This window comes from Pipistrellus hanaki, assembly GCF_964339955.1.
Source record: "Pipistrellus hanaki genome assembly, chromosome: 19".
NCBI classification, from domain to species: domain Eukaryota; kingdom Metazoa; phylum Chordata; class Mammalia; order Chiroptera; family Vespertilionidae; genus Pipistrellus; species Pipistrellus hanaki.
In genome coordinates, this window is record NC_140521.1 from 20,279,509 (window position 1) to 20,303,683 (window position 24,175).

The 24,175-nt window shown below is 56.9% G+C and overlaps 1 protein-coding gene across 1 annotated transcript in view; it reads left to right on the forward strand.

Moving 5' to 3' along the window:
- Positions 1–24,175, forward strand: part of RFC5 (replication factor C subunit 5) — a 490,240-nt gene that overhangs the window by 126,182 nt on the left and 339,883 nt on the right. The gene's annotated exons all lie outside the window — the stretch shown is intronic.

Here is a 24,175-nt window from a genome sequence, read left to right on the forward strand (position 1 = left end):
GGGACCATCTAACACAGCGGGCTACCATCTCCAGGGACAACAAGGTTGATAACGGAACAGATGTGGCTACTGGTGGCTCTGAGGGGTTGTCCCAGCTGCCTGGCATTGCTGGCCTTGGGCAGGGGAGGGGGAGGAGGGGCTGCTGTTGTTCCCCTTTCTGCACCCCTTTCCACAGAGTATCAGCTGCCCAGTGAAGTGAAAGCTGAGTTGTTTCCAGCTGTGGGGCCTTGTGCCCCTGCCTGGACCTCCCTCCAGCCGTTTTTTCCTTAAAAGAAATTCTAACAGCAACTCAAGATCCAGCTCCAACATCAGCCCCGCCTCCTGGCATTGAGGCAGAAGAAGCCCTCCGCTCACTCTCAGAGCCCACAGGCACACTGCCCCCCTCCAGCCCCCATCTCCCAGTCTGCACAGCAGGAGTGATCAGAGAGGCCACTTCTCAGGGTGAACAGGATAGTCACGTGAGGTAAGACATTCCAAGTTCTCAGACTGGTGCCTGGGGCAGAGTAAGTGTTCAATAACCGCCAGTGACCGCAAAAGGGACGGCAGCAGCGACAGGAAAAGAACAAGTGACAGCGATGCCAGTGGTTGTGTTTTGGCGTCCCCCTCTCTCCTCTGGTCTCTTTCTTTCACCTTCTTAAGAACTGGCCCACATTGGATCCACCTGGACTGGCCTGTACATACTCTCCACACATGTCTGATGGACAATGTGAGGTTGCAGGTTTCAAAAGCTCCTTTTAAAAGCCCTTCGGCAAGACCATGAGGACAAGAACAGCTAGCCTTCGCTCAGCTCTGGCCCCGTGCCCAGCAGTGTGCTACGTGCCCAGTGGTCCTGTGGCCGCTTTGAACTCAGTAAAGGCTGGCTGGCCTGGTGTGGCCTCTGTCTGTCAAGTGTTCCCCGCGTGCCGGGCACACCACCATCCCCTCCGCGGGTGATTCTCGGCGGGAAGGGGGCGGGGGCTGGATACTGATCCCCAGGGGACACGTGGCAATGTCTGGAGATGTTTTTGGTTGTCACAGTTGGGGGTGGGGTCCTCCTAGTAACTGGAGGGCGGGTCAGGATGGTGTTAAACACCCCATGAAGCACAGGGCAGCCCCTCACACAGACTCAAGCAGACCAGCACTTCAATAGAGCCAGGTGAGAGACGCTGTCCGCGTGTGTCATCTCCTATGTCATCCCCCAAGCCTGGGACGTGCAGATCAGAGAGGAGGAAACCGAAGCTCAGTGAGGTCCAGGCGAATGTCACATAATGCCAGACCCTCTGCTCTTTTCGCCTCTGCTCTGGGGTGCAGACTCGGACTTAGTGCAGAGCAGAGCCAGCTACCCTGGCGGGAGGGGAACTCTGCTGATTAGCTGAGCACGGCCTGTCTGAGGGTCACTGGAAGGTCGTGCCAGGCCAGAACGACTTGTCCAGAGCCCATGGCAGGCCCACGGGAATTCTCCCAGGCAGCCAGAGCAGCCACCAGATGGGAGACCAAATAGAATTTAATATCTGACCAGCTGCAGCCCGCAGCCCCCGGACTCGGCAGACCACCCTCCCGGCAGAGGAGGAGGCTCTTCTGGCAACACTGCCACCCCGCGTGCTCGATTCGCGGCTGGGCCTGGAAGACCTGACTGCTGAAGACAGTGTCTCACATACCACAGACTCATGCATACATGTGTGCACGTGCACACACACACACACACACACACACGGCCTGTTTCCAGGTGCCAGGTGCTCTGATGGGCACTGAAGCCATCCCTCTCTGCCACAGGCCTGCTCCTCTGCTCCTCTCTAAAGAAGGTGGTGGTACAGAGCTGCCATGGGGCTCTGTGCTCCACACTGAGATTTCTGTGAGAGGCAAGATGCTTCCAGGAGGGCACTGAGCCCACCTACATCTCCAGACATTGCCCCCCTCCCCCCGCTGAGAATCACCTGTGGAGGGGATGGTGGTGTGCCTGGCACGCGGAACACTTGACAGACAGAGGCCACACCAGGCCAGCCTTTAGAGCCCCAGTGGCCTCACCCTCAACCCCCCGCCGCCCTGATCTGCTTCCAGAGAAATACAGCCAGCTTCACCCCTTGGGAGTTAAGGGGGTGCGTGGGAGCTGAGAATCATTCTAAAGAAGTGCTCTCGAGAGCTGTGGGAGCCACAGTAATTGAGGATTTATATCTGGCACCAGGCACTGTGGTGCATGTGTCACCTTCAGATCCTCATGACAGTTCTGTAGGTGCTGACAGAAACCCCACTTTTGAAGCCCAGAGAGGTTAATCCCCCCCCCCCCCCCCCACCAAAGTCACAGAGCAAGTACACATTTCAGGGTTTTCTAGGAGGCCAAGAATTGCCAGAGATCATGCAGGAGGTCCAGCATAGGGCTGGCGTATGGTGGGCAGCCCAGATCAATCCTTGTTCCTATGGGGTCTTAGGAAGCCCTGTCAATCAGAGACAAGCGCTGCACCTAACCAGTCTTGCATGTAGCTACCTCTCAGGTGTGCGCGTGTGTGTGTGTACGTGCGTGCGCATGTGTATATGTGTGTGTGCATGTGTATGTGTGTATGTGTGTGGGGGGCGGGTGGCACTCTGTTCTTTTGTGGTGGTTAAAACACACCTCGTCGCCAGGCAGGGTGTTAACATCATTGACTCGTATGGCCAAAGCCTTCTTTGGAAATAAGGCTGTGGCCCATTTCACATCAACTCCATGTCTGAGAATGGTTCCACCTCCTGAATTTGCATCTTGAGCCTTCTCCCTGGTTTAGAAGCCGCCGTCTTCCTTAATTGATTAGCCCAATGTGTCAACGGGTGAGTGTGTGCCAGGCACGAGGAAGACAGCATGGTGCTGGCATAGCTCTGCCTGGCGTGTCCCGACACAGAGAACAGCCACTGTTTGCTCAGCTCCTACTCCGTATGGGTGCTCTGCGGGCCCGACACTGCCTCCTATCCCATGTTGGACTATCACCACTTCCATTAATTTGGGGCTTAGAGGCATCTGGGGCTTGCCCAGGGTCCTAGGATTGGTTGGTGGCAGAGGTAGGACAGGGAGCCGGGTCTGATTAGGGCTAAGTCTCCATCCCTTCTGGGTAGCAGCTCTGCCCACACCTGGGCTTGTGGGGGTCATGAGAGACAGACAGCCCTGTTCTGTTTGCTTCCGGGTTACACCACTGCACTCTGCCCCTGTCGGGGTCCAAGGCAGCGACGCACAGCAGCAGCTCCGCTCCCCTGACTTCACCCTGAGCGGGCAGTGCCACTGGCTCTCTCCCCGCAAGGCGTTGGCTCCCGCTGGCCCGGAACACTGGGTCCGCCCGGGGAAGGAAATCGCATTACCCAATTACGGCTCGTTTGCAAGGCTCCCCTGGCCAGCCAGGAGGCTGGCTTCCTGACCCCATTCATCAGACATTCAAATCCCCAAGTTCAGGGCGGCCCAGACGGCCTGTGGCTGGATCCCAGAGGACCGAGATGCCAAGGACGCAGACGCGGCTCCCATTCCAGGAGCTCCTCCCGGTTCCCCTGACCTAACTCCCCTGAGCCCCAGCGCCTCCCCTGTCAATGAGGGGCAGTAACCGCATTGGGAAGACTTTCTGTTTCCATTTTCCTTGCGCACCAGCACCCCTGTTTTGTAAGGAGGCATGGTACCCCTTTCTCGGATGGTCTGCTATCTGTCCCGCTCGTGCCTGGAGGAGGCGCGGGTCACCCTCGGCCACAGGGCTGCAGTGGGGGTTCAGCAGGACGATGCCAGCAAAGCCCTCCACCCCGCCGGGCACCCGGAGGGGCCCCGCTGCCCCTGCCCCCGGGGAGCCGCACCCGCGCCCTCTGACCCTCCCTTAGCGGGGCCGGGCCCAGCGGCTCGCTTCCAATGCAGAGAACAGCCGAGGCGAAGGGGCGTCACCTCGGGGATTAGGATCCCAGACGCAGAGGCGCCTCCTCCTGCGCTCGCCTGGGGAGGGCTAACCCCGATGATGCCCGGGAGAACCCGGGCCCGGAGCCCTCCCCGGGGGCGCGGCCCGTGCAGAGGCCGCTGGAGGGAGATGGCGCCCGGGCACCAGCCTGCGAGGCCCGAGAAGGGGCAGGGGAGTGGGTCCCCCCAGGGGCGCCTTGGGGTGACTGTCTGCTCCCCCCAGGCCTTTAGGGGGACCCAGGGGCTCCAGCACTGGCGCCCTGTAAGCTCTGAGACCCCCCTTATCCACCTTTCAAGGCCCCAGGGGCTGCCGGGAGCCGCCATGGGGCTGAACCCGTAGACACGATGTTCCCCCCCCCCCCCCCCCCCAATGCAGGTGCCATGCCAGTCAGTCACAGGAACCAGTAACAAGCAGGTCAGCGCCACCACAGGCTGGAAGGAACGTCGGCAACGGCGGCCTCCTCAAGCTTACCTCCCTGCGACGGCGGCTTCCGGCTGCCCCCTGGCGGTCCCCCCGCCGCCACGCTACTCCTGCACTTCGGGGCCCACATGGGGTGAAACCAGGGTGACAGGGTGACGTGAGCACGAGCGCTGAGGGACCCCAACAACGGCCCCACCGACCGACAGTGGCCGCCGCCTCCAACCAAGATGGCGCCCGCGTGTCCCACATGGCGGCAGCCGGCAGCGGCGGACACGCAAGCCCCGGGCGGGACCGCAAACCTCGCGAGATTTCATCCCTGCTCAGAGCCACCCTGTTCACACTTAGGAGCCATTTCTGGAACTTTTAAAATTTAACTTTACTTATTAAGTTTAGAGAGAGAAAGAGAGGAGATGGGGAGGAGAGAAAGAAAGAGAGAGAGAAACATTGCTTTGCTGTCCCGCTCATTTATCCCTCATTTATATATTATTCGTTGATTCTTTTTTAAAAAGTATATTGATTTTTTTTTTTTTTACAGAGAGGAAGGGAGAGGGATAGAGAGTTAGAAACATCTATGAGAGAGAGTCATTGATCAGCTGCCTCCTGCACACAGACCCCCACTAGGGATGCGCCTACAACCAGGGTACATGCCCTTGACCAGAATCAAACCTTTCAGTCCGCAGGCCGACACTCTATCCACCCAGTCAAACCGGTTTCAGCTATTCGTTGATTCTTGCATGTGCCCTGACCAGGATGGAACCTTGGTGAATCTGGACGAGGCTTCACTCAAGGAAACACCCCGGCCAGGCCGGGGTTCTCTATCTAATATCTGTGGATGGTGGTGGCAGGATGTAAGAATGGGAAGCTAAACGGGGCTAAGAGGAGGCTGCTCCGCCCTGGCCTGGGGGCTCTTAGACTAAGGCTGAGAACATTGCCCCATAGCCACGGCTGCAAGTGTGATTCCTGGTCAGGCACATACAAGAAGCAACCAGTGAATGAAGCAAGTGGAACAATAAATCAATCTCTCTCTCTCTCTCTATCTCTATCTCTTCCCCTTCCTGTCTCTATAAAAATCAATTAAAGATGCCTAGAATTTTTTTTAAAAGAAGGGACTACTGCATTTGCTACTTTTCTATTATCTATTATCACTCTGGCAACTGCCCAAAGAGCCCTCCCCCCGCTCCCGACCAAGTACTCTCTGTGTGCCAGGCACTTTATTAAACCCATGTATCTACTTGCTTAAAAAATACCCATTTTATAGATACGAAAACTGAGGCTCAGAGAGGTTAAGAGACCTATCAGACGTGGTCACACAGCCGGTGCATGGCCAACCTGGGATTCAAACCAGGGTCAGACTGGCCACCAAGCATTCGCTTCTTCACAGTTTTCCGTGGGGCCTTCTGAGACAACCTCCTCGGGAGCCCTTTGCTGGCTCCAGGAAGCACCCCCAGCCTGTGCTGGGGTCAGAGAATGGCAACAGTGCTATCCTGCCCCAAGAATCACGCAACGCCGAGACGGGTCCCAGGAGACCCAGAGATTAGTGGGTGTGTGGCATCTTTTCCCTCAGTCAAGAGGGCGTGGGGCTGCCTGCGTGGAGGAGGGGGCCAGCTGGCCTCTCTGAGCGCCAGACAACCAGGTTCCTCCCACGCCCTCTTGGATGTGAGCTCAGTGGCTGTGGGTCCCCGGAGGCCCCTAGTGGAGTGTGGCCCCTGCCTGTGTGACTGCAGGACCCCTGGCCAGCCCTCCCTCCCTGGAGAACCTCATCTGACCCAGAGGTTTCCGGTGGCCGTGACCTCATCCCAGCTTCCCCGCAATGTACGCTCACGTCCACGTCAGCTGATGTTGCAGAGGCCATGAACTGGGCTAATTGTTTGCAAATAGCGAATTGCGAGGTTTCTTGGCTGATTACGGGCCATTAGAGCGGGAAGCAGCAAGGTTCTGCTGCGTGATGGATCACTAATGAAGGACCCCGGGGATGCCATCTGCCCGGATGCGACTCAGGGGCCTCCGCACAGCCTGGCCACCCGGCGGCCTCAGATGGCCTCCGGCCTGAGCCCGCAGGAAGGGCATGGCCCCTGCACAGAGCGGGAGGAGTTCTCCCCCCCCACGGGGATCCCTCAGACGCCCCCCCATTGTCATGCGGCGATGATGTCACCGAAAGAAAGGGGCGCAGAGGAAGCAGATCCTGGGACTACGAACTGCCAGGCCGTGCTGAGAGCTATCATCGCTTCTATTATGACAGCGCTATGTGCCAGGGACGGCACCTGTGGTTTCCACAGATCTCCTTTGATTAACGCATCAACCCTGCGAGGAAGGCACTCTCGCCACTCCCATTTTACAGATGAGAAAACTGAGACACTCAGCCAGCAGGAGACCGAGCTGGGCTTTAAGGCCCTGACCTGGCTCTAAACGCAGGCTCTTAACAACCACTCCCCGGGAGGGAGGGGCCCACAGCACAAAGGTCCGGGAGGGGTTTGAAAAGGCTGCTACGTGCAGACCCGCACCGTCCATTCTGATAAGGATCTGGGATCTGGTCAAGTGACGTTCTGGCGTGCCTCACCCTGGTCTTCGTCATCCTGCTTCCATGTTTGAAGGTCAGCGAGTCTCCCGAAGCTGGGATGACTGACGGACACCACAGGAAGTGGCCGATGGGAGATCAGAGGCCTGGCTGAGTTTTCCGAGGCCCTCTCATGATACCGACTCTTCAGAATCATTCTCGTGGCTCTGCTAGGGGGCCCCAACCCGCAGTCTGGCCCTGAGACAGTCATTTCCAGTCACGGCCTCTCAGGATCATTCCCTTACCTGCTTCTCTCTCTGTTTTTGAAGTTCCTCACTCTTCCTAATTGTCCTGATTTCAGTTCTTTCTTGCTCTTGTCAAACACCAATTTAAAAAACGAGTCATTAACTTCACGCCACTCTTCAATTAGGCCTATTCCCCTCACCCTTCCTCCCTCTCTCTCTCTCTCTCTCTCTCTTTCTCTCTCTCTCTCATCTTCCGCTTCAAAACACCAAAGGAGAAAAATATTATCCTTTTTTGACATTTAAAAAAAAAAAAAAATCCCTTGCTCGCATAAGTGTTACTGGCTGCTCAGCTATGCCCGGGCCGTTCCCAGGCAGCCTGTGCTTCCGGCTGGTTTAAATGCCGCACGGGGACCCCGGCTGGGGACACAGCGGCTCCGAGTGCTTCAGGAGAGGCCGTGTAGCTGACAGTGGCCTCCGATGGCTCCTGGGGGTATTGGTCCCTGAGCCCAAGCTCCTGGTCTCATGGCTCAACCTCCCAAACTGGCCAGCTCAGGCATGAGCCAAAGCTGAGGGGCACCACTGGGGACATGAACCTCCCGTTCACCCCCAGCAAAGCTCTGAGGGTGCATATACCTCTAAGATAAATGTGCTTTATTGAGGGTATGTTATAAATTAATCCAAAAAGAGGGCAACACACAATGGGAGCATTTGCAGAGGGTCTGGGCGAGGGGAGAAAGGAGGAACAAAAGCTCAGCGGTCAGGCGGAGCACCGGGAACCAGCCATGTGGACATTCTGTCCTCTAAGAAGGCCGCGCTCTGAAGTGTGGCTCAGAGCGTGGTCCCTGGACCAGCTGCTTGGGCGTCAGGTGGGAACTTGTTAGAAATGCAAACCCCTGAGCCCCGCCCTGGCTGGACTCGGGGTTCGGGGGAAGATGGGGACATGTGGCTTTTGAGCTGCCTTGTAGACAGTCCCAATGCAGAGGTCGCTGAAGGTTTGTTATAGCAATGACGGTGGTGGGGGATGGGTGTTTGCTAAGACAAGGAAGGGGGCGGGGCTCGTATTTGCCAACGCATGGGAGGAAGGAAGGAGCAATTCAAGCTCTGGGACCTGCCAGTCGGCCTGGTCTGCTATGAGAATGCGTGGAGGTCTTGGGGTGTGGGGTTGGTGTGAGGCTGTGTCTGGGGGGTCCTGGGTGGGAGCTGAGAAAAGGGAGGGAACTGTCTCCAAGGCCGGGGCAGCCCTCACTCCTCAGCCACAGGGACTTCATAACTTGCCTCTTCCCTCTTCCCTGTCTGCAGTGAACAGGCCCGGGGCAGTGATTACACATCCCCAGTATACTCGGTTATGTGTCCAATTCAGACTTAATAAGAAGGTTCCGGACTGCGTAATAAAATACAAGGAGCGTGTTAGCAGGTGAGGCCCGATGGGCATTTAATTAGCCGCAGCGGCTCCGGGCTCCTGGGAGCGGCCGGGTGAGCGCTGGCATCGGGTCTGTGCAGGTGGCTCTCCGGGCGGCAGCTGAGCGCCCAGCGGGGTACCAGCACCGGCGACCAGCAGACTCGTGAAGGTCACGTGTGCAGGGACAGGTCCCTGTCCTGTGAGTGGGAGAGACCCCGGAGCAGGCCACTGTCAGGGACGGGGAGGGACAGACAGGTTCATTCAAACCCAGCTGACGCCTCTGGGGAGGGTGTCGTGGGGGCCGCCATGTGGTGGGGAACCCCAGGCAGAAGCTGGTCACCTGGGGTCACGGCCGCGGCTGCTGCCACCGAGGGAAGCCAGGCTCAGCCCCTGATTTCCCACAAATTCCGAGAAAAGACACGACTCCACCCAAAGCCCAGCTTCCTGACCAGCTTGCCCGTGATACCAGCCCCACCCTGCCGCCCAGGGCTGGCATCCCAAACCAGAAACTGGCCTGGGGCCTGTGGGGTCAGGGGTGCAGAGTCTTCGAAAAACCCAACTCCATTCCCTGCACGGAACCAGCAGAGCTCCCTGGGGGAGAATGAGCAAACAGCAAAACTATTAAACGAAGAACAGGTGATACGTTCAAGAGAGGGGGCATTGCTGCCTTATTGGACGGAGGGATGTAAAGAAATCAGAGAAAACTTTGCCATATTTCCAATTCCTGTTTTTGATACAATTCTAAGAGGCGACAGGAGGCATTCACGGAACAACGGGGAGGATCTGATGGCGGGGCGGGGCCTGTGAGATGGAGACATAATCACTCGTTAAAACGACAATGGAAGTAGAGACACAAGACGAAGATTGCACAAAAGTAAACCAGAGAAGAAGAAAAGAGCTTGAGGAATCCGCTCAGAACTCAGGAGGAAAATTAAGAAGACTGTCGGCGTAAGAAACGTCCAGCCCTTTTTAGAATATTTTAGTTTATTTGAGCCAGAATTGCCCGGAAGGAAAAATTTCAGTGGACTGAGAAAATGCTCTGGCAAATGGCAGTTTTGCAGCTCGTTTTATACAATCAAAGGAGGAGACCTAAGGAGGAAGGGGTGGGGATAGGGGGGCTGTTATAGAAAATCCACTGGTATAAGTACCTTGCGCTAACCGATTGTGCCACTGGAGCTATAGGAAGCACACGGAACCCCAAACAAAAGGAATCCAAAGAGGACACACTAAGACACATCATAATGAAAATGCCAAGAGCAAAAGACAAAGAATATTAAAAAGAGCAAGAGAAAAAGTTAGTTACCTATAAGGAAGCACCCATATGATTATCAGCTGATTTCTCAACAGAAACTATGCAGGCCAGAAGGGAGTGGCAAGAAATATTCAAAGTAATGAATAGTGAGAACCTACAACCAATATTACCCAGCAAAGCTATCATTTAGAATTGAAGGGCAGATAAAGCGCTTCACAGATCAGAAAAAGCTAAAGAAGCTCATCACCTCCGACCAGTATTATATGAAATTCTGAAAGGTATTATTTAAGAAGAGGAAGAAGAAGAAAAAAGATAAAAATTATGATCAACAAATACATATCTATCAACAAGTGAATCTAAAAATCAAGTGAATTAAAAATCTGAGGAACAGAATAAACTGGTGAATATAATGGAATCAGGGGCAAAGAAAGGGAGTGGATTGATAATTATCAGGGGGAAGGAGTGTGGGGGATGCAGGAAGAAACTGGACTAAAATTGTACACCTATGGATGAGGACAATGGGGGGAGAGGGTAAGGGCAGAGGGTGGGGTAGGAACCGGGTAGAAGGGAGCTATGGGGGGAAAAAGGAGAAACAATTGTAATAATCTGAGCAATAAAGATTTATTAAATTAAAAAAAAAAAGAAAAAGAAAATCCACTGGTAGTTGAGTAGGGAGGTGGGAGGCAGAAAAGTGGGGAAAAAAACCTCTGAAAACCTCTTCACACCTCGGGCCTCAGTTTCCCCAGGTCTGGGAGGCTGGCTGGCCGACCTCCAGGGCCCTAGAAGGAGGGTCACTGTGCACTGAGCCAGCCTGGCCCCTCCGGAGGACACAGCTCTTTCCTGTCTCGGAATCCGGGGCCTGGGAGGCGCCTCGGGGCACGGAGGCTGCGTCTGTTGCATGAAACCACATCTTTGCCCGCGAAGGGGGTTAACCGAGACCAGCTCGGGCCAAGGAATCTCAGAGTTTGCTTTTGGAGCAAATTTAAAAATCATACAAGGGGCTCTTGGCCAATGCTTAGTGTTTGGACGTGAATGAGCAAGGTGCTGAGCATTTCTGACAAACCCGTGTGGGTTTTCCCTGTGAGGACGGACGGGAGGATGGATGGCAAGTCCCCGGGGGCTTGTCAGGCTCTGGCTCCTGATGAATTACAGCGACTCTGGCTCAGGGGGAGGGAGGCACGAGCCCCATGCAAGCAGCCGGCCTCCTTCTGCCTCAAGGACAAGTAACGGAATAATGGTCCCGTCTCCCTCCACCGTCTTGTTTGAGCCTCGTGACAGCCTGCGAGGCAGGCGGGACGGGTGCAGGTTGCCTTCAACATCAAGGAGGAGAGGAGGCCCAGGGAAGTGGGGCCGCTGCCCAAAGCCTCGGAGCTAAGCGGCCAGCAGCAGCTCCGAGGCAGAGTAAGTGCCAGGGCCACCGGCCAGGAAGACTCTACATGAACAGCTGACCTCGACCTGCAGGAAACACCGTCCTTGTGGTGGGCTGCAAAAACGGCAAGGACACTTGGGGTGGAATCGATTTCCCCATTCCCCGGACCTGGGCTGAGCACGTAACTTGCTTTGACGAACAGACGTGACGTTTCCCAGACCCCCGTGTAGGCTTCAAGAGGACGTAAGCTCCTCTCATGCACTGAGCGCTCTGCCATCGTCACGGGTGAGCTCGGACGAGCTTGCTGCAGGGTGAGACACCAGGGGGAGCAGAGGCAGTCATCTCAGCTGAAGGCCTTTTATTTTATTTTTTAAAAAAATATATTTTATTGATTTTTTACAGAGAGGAAGAGAGAGGGATAGAGAGTTAGAAACATTGATGAGAGAGAATCATCGATCAGCTGCCTCCTGCACACCCCCTACTGGGATATGCCCGCAACCAAGGTACATGTCCTTGACCGGAATCGAACCTGGGACCTTTCAGTCCGCAGGCCAACGCTCTATCCACTGAGCCAAACTGGTTTCGGTAAGGCCTTTTAGATCAGCCAACCCGGTAACTGAACACAGATCCAGACTGCCAACGTGCAGAGTTATGAAGTTCAATAGAGACTTAGAACAACGAGCATTCACAATTTGGGGTGGACTGTTACTCGGCAAGAGCTGACTGATGCATCGCAAGGAGAGAGGGTTTCAAAAGCCATCACTGGCCTGACCTCAGTGAGACTTGGAGCATCCATAGAAATGGGACCTTGGCCCCTAGACAGCCAGAGCCTCAGTCTGTGCTGCCTCGTGGCCAGTCCTCTTGGGGACCCGCCCAAACTGCTTCCGAAGTCGGGACCACAGATGCTTCGTGCACAGTGAGCAGCTGCACCGCACCCTGTCTGAAGGGACCATTTTACAGGCCGTCAGTGGGTTCACTAATTCCAGCAGAGTGTTTAAGAGCATGGCAGACAGACAAATCCAGGCACAATTGTACCACTCAACAGTCCTTCTACCGCCCCAGCCTCAGTTTCTTCATCTGCAAAATGGGGGTATTAAGAGCCCTCACCTTCTAGGATTGCTGTGAGGCAGCAATCACCTAATGACACAGACGGCGGGTACAGGTGGAGCACCGTGTTCAGCACTGCGTAAGCATCACCACGCCTTAGGTGTCACCGCTTGTGGCCGCTCTGTGGCGGCAAACTCCAAACACCAGGCCACCTGGCGCTCTGACGGCCCTTCTCGTATTTCCCGGAGCAGGATGGACATCCTCACACGGCGACAGAAAGCTACAAAAGGTGGAGAAACACAGCGCCCAGCGCTCTCGCCCTCAGCACTCCTCACGTTTAGAGCCAGGCCATCCTTGGTGTTGTTGGTGCTGGGGCCTGTCTTGCGCACAGTAGGATGTTTAGCAGCGTCCCCGGTCTCTACCCGCTAGATGCCAGCATCCGTTTCCTCCCCAGCTGTGACAGCCAAAAACGCCTCCAGCATTGCCCAATGCCCCCCAGGGAACAGCACTGTCTCCAGTTCAAAACCACGGCCACGGCCACCCTCGGGTGCTCCAGAAACGGGGTGAACTTCCTCCAGCGCGGGGCACCGCACAAGGCGGAGAGGCAGCTAAAAATGATGCTCCCCAGCCCAGGGCCATCCGTCACAGCCAGGGCGGCTCTCACCAGGTGATGCCATCTGCTTCCCAGGGAGGGCGGGCGGCCGAGCAGGGGAGAGGCGGCGAGAGCGAGAAGAAACGGGGCCGTGCGGGAGGAGGGGGGTTTGGAGGCTGAGATGGAAGAAGACACTGTCTGTGTTTGGGTTCTAGAAGCGGACCCCGAGGTGAGGCGTGGTGGGTGGTGACTTACTGGGACACGTCTCCACAAACACGTGGGGGGCCAGGAAGGGGCGGGCGCCCCGGGGAGAGGGGAGAGGCAAGTCCCCTGAGGCTCCGTCCTGCAGAGCAGGGCTGTCCGCACGCAGGCAGCACCCCAGGGTGTCCCCTTTAGGACACGAGGGAGCTGCACCCCTCCGGGTTAGGGGTCACCCCAGGAAGAAGCACATCTGGGTCCTCGGGTTCTGGCTGATGGGAGTAGATGCACATGGAGGGCTGACGGGCCCCTGGACGGGGAGGAAGCTTTTTCCTTTTTCTTTTTATTGACTTCAGAGAGGAAGGGAGAGAGAGAAGTAGAAACGTCAGTGATGAGAGAGAATCATTGATTGGCTGCCTCCTGCACGCCCCGCACTGGCGAATGGAGATGGGCCCTGACTGGGTATCGAACCTGGTGGTGACTTCCAGGTTCACGGGTCAATGCTCAATCCCTGAGCAACACCAGCCGGCCAGGAAGAACCTGGGTACGCACAGGGCACTGACCGTGTCCGCCACACACACCAGATTGAAGAAATAAACACCCGGCCCCCGAGTGCCAGGCCCCGTGCCCACAGCTTCACGTGGATGACCCGCCCCGCAGCCCGCCCGGATGTGGGTGTCGTTCTCATTAAGGGGAGGTGAGTGTGCGAGTCGCACTCCCGTTAGTGTCAGAGCAGAATCTGAACTCGGCTCCTCCTGGCACCAAGTTCGGAGCTGTGACTTCTGGACGGTGGGAAAATAGGAGAGAGATAGACATAAGGGGAACCCCATTCTCTTTCCCTCGCTTCAGAGCTGCCTCGGACCCGATATAGCCAGTCTTGCCCCTGGAGAGCAGCCCGGGTCAGCCTTTGTAGGTGTGGGGGCTGGAAGGGGCTGCTGAGGGGTTAGAACCCTCAGTACCACCACCATTGATGCCCTGCTGCACCCAGGGTGCTGGACAAGCTTCAGGGATGGCAGGAAACAAGATGACGTGTGGGGCATGTTGGAACCCTGATGTGGAGGGTCCCAAGGCAGGGCCTCAGCCCCCGTACCCCCCGGGCCAGGCTGGGTGTGTAAGTGCGGAACGGGCTGAGGGGGGGCTGGATTGGCCGGAGGAGCCATTGCCCCGCCCCCTGAGCACCTGTCTGGGCCTTCAGCCTGGCTGACTGTCCCGGGCCTGTGGAGGCTCCAGTGTGGCCTGATCATCTGATCTTAGACAAGAAGGTTGAAATCTGGAGTATTTTTTTTTTTTAATGTAAAATCTCACGAATTTTAATTTTGGCAATGAACCTCGAAAAGCAAGTGAACCCAATGAAGATACGGCACTGCAGTCTAAACGGGACGTGCCCACTGAGCTGCCCGGGAGTGATGATTTTACACAAGACTCAGAAAACCCCTCGTATGCCCAGTCCTCCTGAGGCCCGACGCCCAGCCCCCTGGCTCAGCCACTCCGTAAGGTTTGGGGTGGGAGGGACACGGCCATGGGCTGCCCATTATTTCCCGCTCCCTGGCACTCCTGGTGACAAATACCATTTTATTCCACTCTGCCTACCAAGAACATAGATGGATGCATTTTTTTAAAAACCACATTGGCAATCTCTCTGTATAGAGCAAGTCTGGCTGAGCCAACTTCATGGATTCTAGTTACACCCGAGTGGCCTTCCATCTCTGCATCTGCCTGCCACCTCGCCATCCTCAGTTCTCATGCCACAGGCTCCAGCCTTCTGGGGCTCGTTCCTGCGGTTCCTTCCTCCGGAGACGTCCTTCCTTTTAACATTAAAATGTAGGGTGGGAAGGACCTCACCTAGCTCGTGCTCACTCATCTGTCAGGTCCCAGGTTAGAGCTGCCTCCTCCAGGAAGGCCCCCCTGGTTTCCCCAGGTTAAATGAGATGCTTCCACCAAGCTCCCTGCCTCACCCAACTACATGCCCCAGGTCCCCCCACCAGCAGGCTCCCTAATGACCCGCCCAGGGGTCCTGCTTACTCTTTAGGGAGCAGGAGCCCCAAACCCAGACACCTGCCATTATCTCTGAACACGGTCATTCCCATGGCCACCGAGATACGGCCATTGGCCCTCAAGCAGATGACCCTCATCAAACAACTTTTAACTTCCGCCCCTGCCCAGGCTACGAGCCTGTGGTGCACTCCGAATCAACAGTTAAAACAGATCCTGTCGCTTCCTATGACAGCATACTCGTATGGCCCCATTGTGGGTGGGTGTTACGTGCAGACTCATTCATTCACTGCCAGCATGAAAAACACAGCGGTGAGTTTTGTAACCTCTGACTGTCCTCCTCCCCTACCAGCATCAGGGAATGAGGTCTGGATCTCTCTCCTGGCACGGCCTGGCGACCAGGACCGCCTTTCCAACCCTCTCTGCCCATCAAACCTGCCCTGGCCCCACCCTCCCTCCAGCGCCCACAGTGGTGATTCCCTAACAAACCAGACTCTGCCCAGGACTGTCAGGGTGGGTGGTACCGGGGCGGGGCCTTGCCTGCACAGAGACTTGGCAGAATGGCTGGGCTCCTGCCTGCCCAGGCCTCCTATCTGCTGAGGCTACTGAGACCCTTCAAGACTCCTCCTCCTCCTCCTCCTCCTCCTCCTCCTCCTCCTCCTCCTCCTCCTCAGGAGCCCAGCAGACCCAGAGGGCACCTCTCTCCTTGCCCGCCTCGGGCTCCTGGAAGCCTGGCACCGAGCTGGTCTGATGCCGGCCTAAGAGAGCCCTGGGCCATGAGAAACAGTCCAGCTGTGTCCCAGGGCCCTGATACCCAGGCCCAGCTGTGTCCCTGATCCTGGGGCTGCAATGAGGCTTCAGGGGTGCAGCTGAGGGTGGGGGAGAAGGTGGAGCTGAGACACAGCTCACTCACCTCTGGGCAGCCCCTGCTGCTTGTCTGCCCAGAACGGCGAGCCTGTTAGACACTCAGGAGGATTCTAGAGATCTGGTGTGTTTTTTATAACAGGTGCACAGGGATTCTCACAGAGGAGCAAGTGGAGGCAAGAGTGGAGGAAAGTTCTGGATGGATGGATGGATGGATGGATGGGATGAGTGGGTGGATGAATGAATGAATTGATGGATGGATGAGTGGGTGGATGGATTCGTGGATGGATGGATAGGGGATGGGTGGGCAAATGGATGGATGGGTGAATGGGTCAGTGGATAGGTGGATGGGGGGTGGATGGATGAATGAATGGATGGGTGGATGGGTGGGTGGGTGGATAAATGGATGGGTGAGTGGGTGGGTGGATGGATGAGTGGATGGATGAATGTATGGGTGGCTGGCTGGCTGGCTGGATAAATGGATGGGTGGATGGGTGGATGGATGGATGGATGGGTAGATGGATGGGTAGATGGGTGGATGGATGGGTAGATGGGTGGATGGGTGGCTGAATAAATGGATGGGTGGATGGGTGGATGGATGGATGGATGGGTAGATGGATGGGTTGATGGATGGATGGATGAGTAGATGGGTGGATAGATGGGTGGATGGGTGGATGGGTGGCTGAATAAATGGATGGGAGGATGGGTGGATGGATAGATGGGTGGTGGATAGACAGATAGGCAGAGGAGTAGAGAGATGGGTGGACAGGTAGGTGAACAAGCACCAGCGTTGGCATTCCAGGAAGCCTCTTGTGCAGTCTTCGGATCTATCATTCCATCCCAAGAGATTCAGCTCCCACAGTTTTGAAAGTTCAAAAGTGCAGAATGGCCCAGAATTGTTCGAAGGCACTTTGGCCCAGCGTGTGTCTCCAGCCTCTGGGATAATACACACTCTAATGTTTAAACAGTAGACTCAAAATAAACAGTGAATGTAGACACGAAGAAATGGCACTTTTGTTACTTCTCTCCTTTGCCTCCACGTGGAGTGGCATTTCAAATGTATTTATATTTAAAAGCGTGAAACAGGGTGGGAACAGCTAGGAAAATATTTTTGTTTTTTGTTAAGGACAATTTTTTAGTTCATTTCTGACCTATTTTACTGAATTTGGAGATAGCTTTAGCACTGAAATTTATCATTTTAAAACAATTGGTTTAAAATCAAAGAGTAAACCATGAAAATAAAACGTCTATGACGGCCTTGTTACTGAAAATAACTCTATCATCTAGGGGAGGGGAGTGTTAAAAAAAAAAAAATCAAATATCCTCGAATCTTACTGCTTCCCAGAGGCACTCTCTACTGAATTTCTCTTCAGTCTGGCTTTATATTGACTCATATATGTATACGTGTCCACAGAGTAAACAGAGCACTGTGTTGTATATGTACAAATAGTTAAATAGCTGTGAATATTATTACCTTTTATACCTTACTAGTGGCCCAGTGCACGAAATTCGTGCACAGAGGGGTGGCGGTGGGGGAGGAGGTGTCCCTCAGCCTGGCCTGCACCCTCTCCAATCTGGGACCCCTCGAAGGATATCCTACTGCCCGTTTACAGGGATCAAGCCTAAACTGGCAGTTGGACATCCCTCTCACAATCGGGGGCTGCGAGCTCCAGCCATTCACCTGCCTGCCTGCCTGCCTGATTGCCCCTAACCACTCTGCCTGCCAGCCTGCTCATCCCCAAATGCCCCGCCACCAGCCTGATTACCCCCAACTGCCTCCCATGCCAGTGTGCTGGCCCCCAACTGCCTCCCTGCTGGCCTGCTCACTCCAATCTGCCCCTCCCACTGTCCTGATCCTCCAACGCGCCCCCTCCCCCACTGACCTGATCACCCACAACTGCTGTCCCATCCTGGCCTCTAACTGCCTCTACCTCGGCCCTGCCACCATGGCTTTGTCCAGAACATCCGGAAGGTCTCCCACTCTAATTAGCATATTACCCTCTTATTTGTATAGATTCCGTAACTTTCTCACTCGACAGGATGTGCTTAGACCTCAGCATCTGAATGCATGCAGGCTAGAGCTGTTTGAAATAGGCTGTGTTTTGCTTATCCACTCCTGTCCGGAGGGCGTGGAGGCTGCTTCCAGCTTTCTGCTTTTATAAATAATGTGCCCTGAGCAGCCGTTCCTCTGGACGTGGCAAGGTCGGGCAGGCAGAGCTCTCAGCTGAAAAGTCATCATGTGCCTCCTGAAGGCCGCTGGCCGGCGGCTCCTGACAGTCAGGGTTATTTTCACCCCTGCCCTTTAGCCGGGCGGCCCGGGCCAGGCGGCCCCGCATGCCTGTCTCATCGCCGGCGGCGCCTCCCTCCGGATCCCGTGACCCTGCGGCCATCCCAGACCCAGCACCGCGAGCCTTGTGATCTGGGCTATTTAGGCAAGCTCCCCAACCCCAGGCCCCCCCGACACACACACACACACACACGCACACACACACACACGCACACACACACACACACACACGCACAGCCCGTGGTCTCTCCATGCCAAGGAGAGATTTCCCGGCCTGATCATGTTACTCGGCTCCGAGTTCCTGGGCTGCCAGGTGGGGCCGGGGATGCCCGGCGGTTCTCATTCCACACCCTAGCTTTCCCATCTCCCCTCAAACACTCCCCTGGCCACCGTCCATGCCTGTGAGGGACACCAGGCACACCCCACTTCAAATCCTGGCCACGGAGGGACCTGCTGGGTGGCCTTGGACAACACGCTTAACCATAGAACAAGGATAGTCACCCAGCTCACAGGAAAAACAACAGTGTCTACCCACATAGCACCATTCTTTTTTCTTCTTTAAAAAAAAAAAAATATTTGTATTGATTTCAGAGAGAAAGGGAGAGGGAGAGGGAGAGAGAAACATCAACGATGAAAGAGAATCATTGATTGGATGCCTCCTGCATGTCCCACACTGGGGATGAAGCCCACAATATGGGCATGTGCCCTGATCAGGAATCGAACTGTGACCCCTGGTTCATAGGTCCTCACTCAATCACTGAGCCACACTGGCCGGTCGGGGCACCATTCTTTATGTGCATTTTCTCCCTTAATCCTGCAGGCCCTCCTTGACCCAGACCTGCCTTTGTCTCCAGGCTCATCTCTCTCTTCCATCCCCGCCTCCCAGCTCAGTCCCTGGTGGATCAGATTTATGCTGAAGCCCAAGATCCACAGCTCTAGGGAACCTAAGCAGGTGTGTGTGTGTGTCTGTGTGTGTCTGTATGTGTGTATCTCTCTGTGTGTGTGTGTCTCTGTGTGTGTGTAAATATCTCTCTGTGTGTGTCTCTGTGTGTGTGTATATATCTCTCTGTGTGTGTCTCTGTGTGTCTCTCTGTGTGTGTCCCAATGGATGTGTGTGTCTGTGTATCTCTCTTTGTGTGTGTGTGTCTGTGTGTGTGTGTGTGTGTGTGTCTCAGTTGATTGTCATTCCATACAACAAAATGTGGCAGGTTCAATTCCCAGTGAGGGCACATACCCAGGATGTGGGTCTGATCCCTTGTCAGGGCATGTGTGGGAGGAACCAATTGATGTTTCTCTCTCTCTCTCTCTCTCTCTCTCTCTCTCTCTCTCTCTCCCTTTCCCTTTCCCTTTCTCTATAATAAAATAAAATAAAATAAAATAAAATAAAATATCAAAATACATTGAGCATTGTTTGTTTTCCAAACTCCCAGCAGCTCCACTTGCCCAGCGGTTCCTGCCACTCAACTCCCTTGTCGGTAGGGATGCATTCTTTCATATAAAGGAATCATCGTCAAAATGCCCAAGTACCTCACTGTTCACTTATTTGAAGGAGGAGGAGGAGGAGACAGGGAAGAGGGGGAGGAGGAAGAGAGGGAGAGAGATGAGGGGAGAGAGGGGAAGAGTAAGAAAAGGAGAAGAGAAAGAGGGGGGAAGAGGGAAGAAGAGAAAGAAGAGGAGGAAAGGGAGAAGAAGAATAGAGGGAGAGGAGGAAGAGGGGGAGAGGAATGAGGAAGAGGGAGAAGAGGAAGAGGGGGAGAGGGAGAGGAGGAAGAGAGATGAAGGTTCCAAGCCAGACTCCCACATTTCTAAGCTGCTACGAAGTCCCCTTCTCATTAGGGGTTGCATTGGGCTCCACCTGCCCCACCTCCGATTCCTACACTGAGGTCCTCACCCAGGACCTGGGAATGCGACTTTATTTGGAGATGGGGCTGCAGCAGATGTAATTAGCCAAGATGAGCTCATGCCGGAGTGGGAGAGGGAATCTGATAGGACTGGTGTCCTTATAGAGAGAACACCACACGAGAGGGACAGGCAGGCAGAGAGGGAGGACGAAGTGAGGACAGGGAGGAGGCCACTGAGAAGCCAGGAGGGCGCAGGCCCCAGAGCCGAGAGGCAGGGAGCAGCCCTCGGGAGGAACCACCCCTGCCGACCCCTGGATCTTGGGCCTCCAGCCTCCAGGCTGTGAGATGATGCATTTCTTCCGCCCAAGCCGCCCAGTGCCGGGAGCGTGTGGCGGCCCCAGCAAGCCGCACACCTCTTGTCAAGATGGTCGATGCCCAGCCCAGCCACAGAGAGCACTGCCCCCGCCTGTCACAGTCCACAAGCGGGCCCTGGTGCCCAGAGAGGTCACGGACACGCCTGGCCCCCAGCCTCCCCGGCCGAGCAGGGGGCGGCCGTGGCGCAGTTGCGGGCGGCTCTTCCCTCCTTTCTGCTCGAACGCGTCTCCGACATACTGTGGGCGGCGATGACAGAGGGAAGCAATGCCCGTCCTTGGTAAGGGCGCTAATTGGCATGAGCTGGTCATTCTGGCCAAGCCCCGGGGGTGGCAGCCAAGCCCCCAGGAGGGGCCGGACTGGCCTGTGTGTGGGGGGACATGGCCAAGGCTGTCAGGCTGCTGTTTCCCTGCCTGTCAAAGTCACGGGGTGGGGGGGGGGAGGTTGGGGGGAAACATTCCTCCCAGGAGACAGGGCCGCTGGCTCAGGGCCCACTGGCGTCTCCTGGCGTTAGACAGCCTCTGAGTTCTAGGAGTGAGACCCCATCCAATTACCTGAGCTGTCATCAGCCGCGTTGTCCCTCGTGCTCGGCCTCCGTGAGGATGGCCCACAAGCAGCCGGCAGGAGGCCCTGTCCTGGAAACCGGGGGGAGGGGGGAGCATTGGGAGTGAGGGGCCGAGGGAGGCTCCGCCCGGCACGCAGCCACACAGTGCGCCCTGAGGCTGGGAGCACAGGACCCCTGGCCAGGGTCCTTCGGGCCAGCCCCCCCATTCCCCTGTGTCCCCGCTGCTGCTGGCCCAGCCCCGTGAGCTCTGGCTCAGCAGTGACACCAGCTCAGGCCCTCCTCCTGTGTGTGAGCACCGGCTGGGCCTGGTCACAGGGACCCTCCCGCCTCAGGACGGCGGCTCTTAGAAATGGATGCACCAGGTCACCTCCTGGCTCTGCCACGTACTCAATGGCCTCGGCTGAGGGACGTCACCTCTCTGGGCCTCAGTGTCTTCTCTGTAGAACGGGGTTATGGGCGGGATTGCTTGTTTGTTCAAGAATGCTGATGCACGTAACTGCTGGGGATAAGAGAGATCTCCGAGCCAGAGAGGGCTGCCTTGACCAACCACAAATGCTTGCGGCCTGAACTTGTCCACAGACTTGGGGACCTGACCATGTGTGGCCACGTGGGTTTCCAAAACCCAAGGTCCCTGAAAGCCGCTGTGGGTAACTGCCAAGCCCCGCAGGGTGCACACCTCCTGAGAGGGCTCCACGACTGAGGGGTGCGCGCTCCTCTTTAGAACCTGGGTCCCCCTTCGAGGAACGTGCAGGCGGACAGGCCATCGCAGTCAGGAATGACAGAGGTGTGCCGGGTGGTACAAGCTGTGGGGGTACAAGGCCTGGGGGGCCAGGCGGAGTTCTGGCGAAGCCAGAGGACCGGTGGGGGACGCTGTCCAGGCAGAAGGAAGAGCAGGTGCCAAGGCCCGGGCAAGAGAAAGCGCCGAGCGGGGGTCAGCGCCGGCCGTACAGCGGGAAGGACGAGAGAACGGCTGGCATCGGGGCTTTGGGTGCAGGGTGAGCTTGGGCTCTGGCCCGGGGACGTGGGTAGCCTTGGATGGATGCTCAGGAGACCCGAGTGAAGAGAGAAAGCGCTAGGAAGATCTTTCTTGCAGGAGAGCTCTCCCCCAGAAAACGGGCTCCCTCTCTGAACAGGAACAGCACGTGGGGGTCAGGTCGCCGCGGCTGGGAGGGGTGTGGGAAGACATTGAGGGCTGTCTCCTCGCCCCGAATCATCTCGTGCGGCTGAGAGCTAGTGGCGCTGCCCGCTGCCCACTGCCTGCTGCCCGGGGAAGCTGCCCGCAGGCAGTCACTGTGCCCGGAGCGCCGGGGGCTCAGCCCGCGGCCGGGAGAGATGCTGGGGCAGAATGACAGCTACGGAGCCCCTCGCCCGCGGCAGGATGCATTGCACTGGACCCTCCACTCCCTCCCCCGGTGCTGGCGGTGGCCGGAGGGCCCCGGCCCCGGGTGGCAGCCCGGTGAGGGGGCACAGGGGACAGCCCTTGGTGCAAGAGAACAGGCCCCCAGACCCCTGCTCTCCGGAGCTTATGCTTGCGCAGGCGCTCAGGACGGAGCACACAAAAGAGTGAGTTGGCTACACGGGAGACGCGGGAAGGGCGGAGAGGAAGGGAAGGCAGAGGACCAACATCTCGTCTGAAACAGCGAGGAGTCAAACTACACCGCCCGGAGCGGACGGGATAAGAAATAGAGGCGCACAGGCAGGTCGTAGAGTTGCCACGGTAACCGATGTGGCATTAAAAATAGCGATGGACCTCCATGGGGGGGGGACGGGGCAGGCGTGTCACCAGATTCGGCCCTCGGCGGGAACGCCGATCCATGCCAGCGACCACGGCGCGGGGCCGGGGGTCTGGAGACGGCCACGGAGCAGACGGAAGACACGGGCCAGGCAGGCGGGAGCGGCCGGAGGAGGAGGAGGGGGATGCGCACGGACACAGCTTTCCCTCTGACGGACTGCTCCGGCCGCGTGCGGTCCGAACCCGTCTGCACATCCACGTGGAGATACACCCGAGCGGACGGGCCAGCGCGAAGGCAGACCCGGCAGTGAGCGCTGCTGACCTGGGAGCCAGGGGTTACGGCTACGGGGGAGAGGGCGCGAACCCGGACGGGAAAAGTGGTCGCCTCCTCACCTCCCTCCCCCGCCCTGGAGGGCAGCCCTGGCCTTTCCTAGGAATCCGGGCCGGAGCCAGGCCGGTGTGACCGGGCCCGTGGCTCCGTCACGGAGCGAAGCCACGGGCACGTTCGTGGCCCCTGGCAGGTGCGGGAACTCTGCAGGCGTGCATGCTCCCGCCACCTGGGAAAAGCACGGCTTTGTTTCCACCGACTCCAGGCGACGCCGGTTCGTTAACCCGTTCACAGAGAACACCCACGTTCCGTGTCACACGTGCATCTCTAACATGCATGCTTTGCCATGACATTTCAATGTAACCGGTTCCTCTGCAGTCCCGTGTGTGTGCTTTTTTACATAGACGGATGAACAAGAACAGACCCAGAGATAAGGAGCCATGGGTCAGACTGTTGGACCTCAGAGGGAGGGTGGGGGGTAAAAGGGAGAGATCAACCAAAGGACTTATGTGCACACATAGGAGCCTAACCAGTGGTCAAGGACAATAGGGGGGTGGGGGTATGAGTGGGGGGGGGATCGGAATGGGGGGTTGAGGACAAATAGGTGATACCTTAATCAATAAAGAAATTTTAAAAAAAACAAACAAACAACAACAACAAGAAACATACTTGAGGAGGTGGGGGAGGCTCTGTGGGACCCCACGGAGCCCGGGAATGAGGCTGAGCGCCGGCCGGGGGGCGGCGAGGGGCTGGGTGGTCAGGGAGATGGTGAGGTCGCACAGGGAGCGGGAGCCACAGGCTGGGGGCAGCTGGGCCCGGTGGACGGGGAGGGACACGGAATGTCAGGGGCCGAGGAGAGGAGGCGGCCGGTGGGCCCGTCACAGCGGCCTCCGTGGCAGAGCGACAGGCTCCTGAGCTCAGGCTCCAGGCCCACGCCCGCTGCAGACATGACTGCATTCGGCCTTGACAATACCCGTGGGAAGGTTCGAACGTATTTCTCCTTCCCAGCCTGGGAGCGCAGCCCCCGCTGGCATGTCAGGGAGCTGGCTTTCAGACAGTGGTCTGCCGACGCCCGTCCGCGGCCAGGTACGGCGGGAGGGCTTCTCCTGGAGCCAACAGAGAAACCCAGGAGGAGCCGCGCTGGGGGAGCCGGGCACCTGGGCAAAGCCAGCCGAGGCCGCTGCCCTGCCCAGCCGCTCCCTCACACCCTGGGCTCCGGGGGCTCCAGGAACCCATGCCAGAAGTCTGGGCATCGCCACAACGTTCAGATCCTGCCCAGTCTCCCGCCAGTTCACCATTCGGATCT